The sequence below is a fragment of the Symphalangus syndactylus genome, chromosome 6 (genome assembly GCF_028878055.3).
Source record: "Symphalangus syndactylus isolate Jambi chromosome 6, NHGRI_mSymSyn1-v2.1_pri, whole genome shotgun sequence".
Taxonomy (NCBI): Eukaryota; Metazoa; Chordata; class Mammalia; order Primates; family Hylobatidae; genus Symphalangus; species Symphalangus syndactylus.
Genome location: NC_072428.2, coordinates 88,804,642 through 88,811,256, shown reverse-complemented (window position 1 = coordinate 88,811,256; position 6,615 = coordinate 88,804,642). Strand labels below are relative to the sequence as shown.

Here is a 6,615-nt window from a genome sequence, read left to right as displayed (position 1 = left end):
CCTCCTCAGCCTTGGCGCCCACTCTGGCCGTGCTTGAGGAGCCCTTCAGCCCGCCGCTGCACTGTGGGAGCCCCTTTCTGGGCTGGCCAAGGCCGGAGCCGGCTCCCTCAGCTTGCAGGGAGGTGTGAAGGGAGAAGCGCGGGCGGGAACCGGGGCTGCGCACGGTGCTTGCGGGCCAGCGTGAGTTCTGGGTGGGTGTGGGCCCAGCGGGCCCCGCATTCGGAGCGGCCGACCAGCCCTGCTGGCCCTGGGCAATGAGAGGCTTAGCACCTGGGCCAGTGGCTGTGGAGAGTGTGTTGGGTCTCCCAGTGGTGCCGGCCCACGGGCACTGCGCTCGATTTCTTGCTGGGCCTTAGCTGCCTCCCCCTGGGGCAGGGCTCAGGACCTGCAGCCCGCCATGCCTGAGCCTCTCCCCGACTCCGTGGGCTCCTGGGAGGCCCGAGCCTCCCCCACAAGCGCCGCCCCCCGCTCCACGGGGCCCAGTCCCAACGACCATCCAAGGGCTGAGGAATGTGGGCGCAGGGCACAGGACTGGCAGGCAGCTCCACCTGCCGCCCTGGTGCGGGAGCCACTGGGTGAAGCCGGCTGGGCTCCTGACTCTGGTGCGGACTTGGAGAACCTTTATGTCTAGCTAAGGGATTATAAATACACCAATCGGCACTCTGTATCTAGCTCAAGGTTTGTAAACACACCAATCAGCACCCTGTGTCTAGCTCAAGGTTTGTGAATGCACCAATTGACACTCTGTATCTAGCTACTCTGGTGGGGACTTGAAGAACCTTTGTGTCGACACTCTGTATCTAGCTAATTTAGTGGGGACATGGAGAACCTTTGTGTCTAGCTCAGGGATTGTAAACGCACCAATCAGCACCCTGTCAAAACAGACCACTCTGGCTCTCTGTAAAATAGACCAATCAGCAGGATGTGGGTGGGGCCAGATAAGAGAATAAAAGCAGGCTGCCCGAGCCAGCAGTGGCAACCCGCTCAGGTCCCCTTCCACACTGTAGAAGCTTTGGTCTTTCGCTCTTTGCAATAAATCTTGCTGCTGCTCACTCTTTGGGTCCACACTACCTTTATGAGCTGTAACACTCACCATGAAGGTCTGCAGCTTCACTCCTGAAGCCAGCGAGACCACGAACCCACTGGGAGGAACAAACAACTCCAGATGCGCCGCCTTAAGAGCTGTAACACTCACCGCGAAGGTCTGCAGCTTCACTCCTGAAGCCAGCGAGACCACGAACCCACCAGAAGAAAGAAACTCCGAACACATCCAAACATCAGAAGGCACAAACTCCGGACACGCCGCCTTTAAGAACTGTTAACACTCACCGTGAGGGTCCGCGGCTTCATTCCTGAAGTCAGTGAGACCAAGAACCCACCAATTCCGGACACAATAGGGCACCAGACAGATTCTTAAGGCCTCCATTCCAGGCCCTAGCTACTGGATGACATTTCTAAACACACTGTGGGAAGAAAGGAACCTGCTGCCTTGAAGGGAAGGAGCTAGTCCCGGCAGAGTTAATCAACTGCTGACTGAAAAGCCTTTGGGCCCTGAATAATCAGCAGGGGTACTCAGGTTTTACTTGCTGTGGGCCTTGGGTGAGACTCAGAGGTATATTGGCTTCAGGTGAGACCTGGCACATTCCCAGCTGTGGTAGCTATGGAGAAAGACTCCCTGCTGCTTGAGGGAAGAGAAAAGGGAACATTGTCTTGCAGCTTGGGTACCAGCGTGGCCACAGTGGGGTAGAGCACCAAGCAGGCTCCTGAGGTCCCTGATTCTAGGCTTTGGATCCTGGATGGCATTTCTGGACGTCCTCTGGGCCAGGAGGGAGTCCACTGCCTTGAAGAGCAAAACTCAGAACTGACAACATTGACCATGAGCTTACTGAAGAGCCCTTGAGCCTTGAGTGTAGATCAGCAGTGTCCAGGCAGTACCTGCTGTGGGCCTGGGATGGTGGTGGTTACTGGAACGAGACTCCTCTGCTTGAGGAAAGGAGAGGGAGGAGTGAGGAAGACTTTGTCTTGCTGCTTGGGTGCCAGCTTAGCCACAGTAGAATAAAGCACCAGGCAGTTCCTAAGGCTTCTGACTCTAGGCCCTGGTCCCCAGATGCATCTCTGGATGCACCTGGGGCCGACGGGAACTCATTGCTCTGAAAGGAAGGATGCAAGTCTGGCTGGATTTGCCACTTGCTGATTGTAGAGCTCTTGGGCTGCAAGGAAACATAGGTGGAAGGCAGGCAGTGGTCACTGCAGGCCTTGGGAGAAACCAGTGCTGTGTTGGCTTCAAGTCTGAGCCAGTGAAGTTCCAGTGGTGGTGGCCATGGGCATGCTTGTGTCACCCATCCCCCAGTTCCAGGCTGCTCAGCACATGGAGAGAGACTGTTTGGGGGAAAGTAAGGGAAGAGAACAAGAGTCACTGCCTGGTAATTAAGGGAATTCTTCTGGATCTTAGCCAAGACCACTGAAGCAGTACTTCTGTGAGTCTGCAAGAACCACAGTGTTACTGGGCTTGGGTTACCCCCTAAAGCAGATATGGCTGCAGTTACCAAATACTTAGATCACAACATGCAATCTTTTAAAATACTTACAAAGCCTTCCCAAAAAGGACAGGTACACACAAGCCCAGACCATGAAGACTATAATAAATATCTAACTGTTCAGTGTCCAGACACTGATGAACATCCACAAGCATCATGACCATCCAGGAAAACATGACCTCACCAGACAAACTAAATAAGTCACCAGTGACCAATCTTGAAGAGACAGAGATATGTAACCTTTCAGACTTCAAAAGAATTCAAAAGAGCTGTTTTGAGGAAGAAACATCAGACTTAATCTGCACTATAGACCAAATGGATCTAATAGATATTTACAGAACATTTCATTCAGTAGCTGCAGAATACACATTTTTGTCCACAGCACATGGTTCATCATCAAGGATATACCATATTTTTGGTTACTAAACAAGTCTCAAAACATTCAAAAAAATTGAAATAAGCATCTTCTCTGACCACAGCGGAATAAAACTACAAATCAATAGCAAGAGGAATTTTGGAAACTATATAAACACAGTGAAATTAAACAATGTGCTTCTGAATGACCAATGGGTCTATGAAGAAATTAAGGAAATTAAAATACTTTGTGCAGCAAGTGAAAATGGAAACACAACATACCAAAACCTGTGGAATACAGTGAAAGCAGTAATAAAAAAATTTTAGCAGTAAGTGCCTACATCAAAAAAATAGAATAACTTAAACAAAGAAACTAATAATTCATCGTAAAGAATTAGAAAAGCAAGAGCAAACCAAACTCACAATTAGCAGAAGAAAAGAAATAATAAGTCATAGCAGAAATACACGAAATTGAAGTGAAAATAACAAAAAATCAACAATCAATAATTGGTGTTTTGAAAAGATAAACAAAATCAACAAAACTTTGTTACTCACACTAACTGGGTAATCCAAGCTACGAGAGACTGAGGCAGGAGAATTGCTTGAACCTGGGAGGTGGAGGTTGCAGTGAGCCAAGATTGCACCACTGTGCTCCAGCCTGGGTGATAGAGTGAGACTCCGTTTCAAAAAAAAAGTATCGCTAGAGGCTACTATGAGCAACTGTATGCCAATAAATTGGAAAATCTGGGAGAAATAGATAAATTCCTAGGCACATACAACCTACCAAGATTGAACCAAGAAGAAATGCAAAACCTGAGCAGACCAATAACAAGTAATGAGATCTAAGCCATAGTAAAAATTCTCCTGGCAAAGAAAAGCCCAGGAACTGATGGCTTCACTGCTAAATTTTATCAAATATTTAAAGAAGAACTACCGATCCTACTCAAACTATCCTGAAAAATAGAGAAAAAAGGAATACTATGAAACCCATTCTACGAGGCCAGTATTACCCTGCTATCAAAACCAAAGACACATCAAAAAAAAAAAAAAAAACTATAGGCCAATATCCCTGATAAATATGGATGCAAAAATCCTTAAAAAAATACTAGCAGATTGGATTCAACAACACATTCAAATGATCATTCATTTGACCAGTGGGATTTATTTTAGGGATACAAGGATAGTTTAACATGTGCAAATCAATCAGTGTAATACATCATATTGACGGAATGAAGGATAAAAACCATATTATTTCAATTGATGCTGAAAAAGCATTTCATAAAATCTAACCTACCTTCATGATAAAAACTCTAAAATAAACTGGGTATAGAAGGAACATACAGCACCTATCAACCTGTCATCTAGGTTTTAGGCCCTGTATGCATTAGGTATTTTTCCTAATGCTCTCCCTCCCCTTTTTCCCCTCCCTGTTTCCATGTGTTCTCATTGTTCAACTCCCACTTATGAGTGAGAACATGTGGTGTTTGGTTTCCTGTTCCTGTGTTAGTTTGCTGAGGGTGATGGTTTCCAACTTTATCCAGGTTCCTGCAAAGGACATGAACTCATTCTTTTTTATGGCTACATAGTATTCCATGGTGTATATATGCAACATTTTCCTTATCCAGTCTATCATTGATGGGCATTTGGGTTGGTTCCAAGTCTTTGCTATTGTAAATAGTGCTGCAGTAAACATACTTGTGCATGTGTTTTTATAGTAGAATGATTTATAATCCTTTGGATATATACCTAGTAACGGGATTGCTAGGTCAAATGGTTTTTCTGGTTGTAGATCCTTGAGGATTCGCCACCTTGTCTTTCACAATGGTTGACTAATTTACACTCCCACCAACAGTGTAGAAGTGTTCCTATTTCTCCACATCCTTGCCAGCATCTGTTGTTTCCTGACTTTTTAATGATCGCCATTCTAACTGGTGTGAGATGGTATCCCATTGTGGTTTTGATTTGCATTTCTCGAATGACCAGTGACGAGCTTTTTTTCATGTTTGTTGGCTGCATAAATGTCTTCTTTTGAGAAGTATCTGTTCATATCCTTTGCCCACTTTTTGATGGGGTTGTTTGCTTTTTTCTTGTAAATTTGTTTATGTTACTTGTAGATTCTGGATATTAGACCTTTGTCAGATGGATAGATTGAAAAAATTTTCTCCCATTCTGTAGATTGCATGCTCACTTCAATGATAGTTTCTTATGCTGAGCAGAAGCTCTTTAGTTTAATTAGATCCCATTTGTCAATTTTGGCTTTTGTTGCAATTGCTTTTGGTGTTTTAATCATGAAGCCTTCTGCACATGCAGCACATGTATCCCAGAACTTAAAGAAAATTAAAAAAAAGAAAAATAACAACAACTCACCAATAAAAAACTAAAACAAAAAAATTACGAAAAAAGTCAGGATATCAATTACTTGTGGAGGAAGAGTGGAAGAGAGAGAAGGGTTATGGCTGGGATGGACCAAATGGAAAGATATGAGGTGATTATCAAAGTTTTATTTCTTGGCTAGCACGATGGTAAGGATGTTGACCTCATGATAATTAATAAAGTTTCTTTTGTGAAAAAAAAAGAAGGAACATACCTCCAGACAATAAAAGTCATATATGATGAATCCACAGGTAAAATCATATGCATGAGGAAACTCTGAAAGTCTTTCCTCTAAGATCTGGAATAAGCCAAGGATGCCCACCTTCATCATTGTTGCTCAACATATTACTGGAAGTCCTAATTAGAGCAGTAAGACAAGAGGAAGAAATAGAGGGCATCAAATTGGAAAGGAAGAAGTCAAATTATTCTTGTTTGGAAATGATATGATCTTATATTTGGAAAAACCTAAAGACTTCAACAAAAAACTATTGGAACTGATAAGCAAATTCAGTAAAGTTGCTGCATACAAAATCAACATACAAAAATCAGTAGCATTTCTATATGCCAACAGTGAACAATCTGAAAAAGAAATCAAGAACGTTATCCCATTTAAAATAGCTACAAATAAAATTAAATACTTAGGAATCAACTTAACCAAAGAAATGAAAGATCTTTACAATGAAAACTATAAAATACTGACACAAGAAATTGAAGGGGACTAAAAAAAATGGAAAGATATTTCATATTCATTGTTGGAAGAATCAATATTGTTAAAATATACATATGTAACCAAATCAATCTACAGATTCATTGCAATCCCTATTAAAATACCAATGACATTCTTCATAGAAGTAGAAAAAAAATCCTAAAATTTATATGAAACCACAAAAGACCTAGAATAACCAAAGTTATTCCAAGCAAAAAAGGACAAAACTGGAGGAATCACATTACCTGACTACAAATTATACTGCAGAGCTATAGTAATGCGAACAGCATAGTACTAGTACTGGCATACAAACAGACAGACCAAAGGAGCAGAATAGAGAACCCAGAAATAAATCCATATGTCTACAATGAACTCATTTTTGACAAAGGTAGCAAGAATATACATTGATAAAAAGATGGTCTCTTCATCTTTTTATCATGCTGGGAAAACTAGATATGTCTATGTCTATGTAGAAGAATGAAATGGGATGCGTCTCTTTCACCATATATAAAATCAAACCAAAATGGATTAAAGATTTAAATTTAAGACCTCAAACTATGAAATTACTAAAAGAAAACATTGACAAAAACTCTCCAGGACATTGCAGAGTTTCTTTTCTTGAGAACTACCCATAAGTACAGTCAA

At 42.7% G+C, this 6,615-nt stretch overlaps 1 pseudogene; it reads left to right on the top strand.

Moving 5' to 3' along the window:
- The first annotated feature begins 397 nt into the window (after positions 1–397).
- Positions 398–1,493, top strand: LOC129485404 (putative uncharacterized protein C5orf17; annotated as a pseudogene).
- The last annotated feature ends 5,122 nt before the right edge of the window (positions 1,494–6,615 follow it).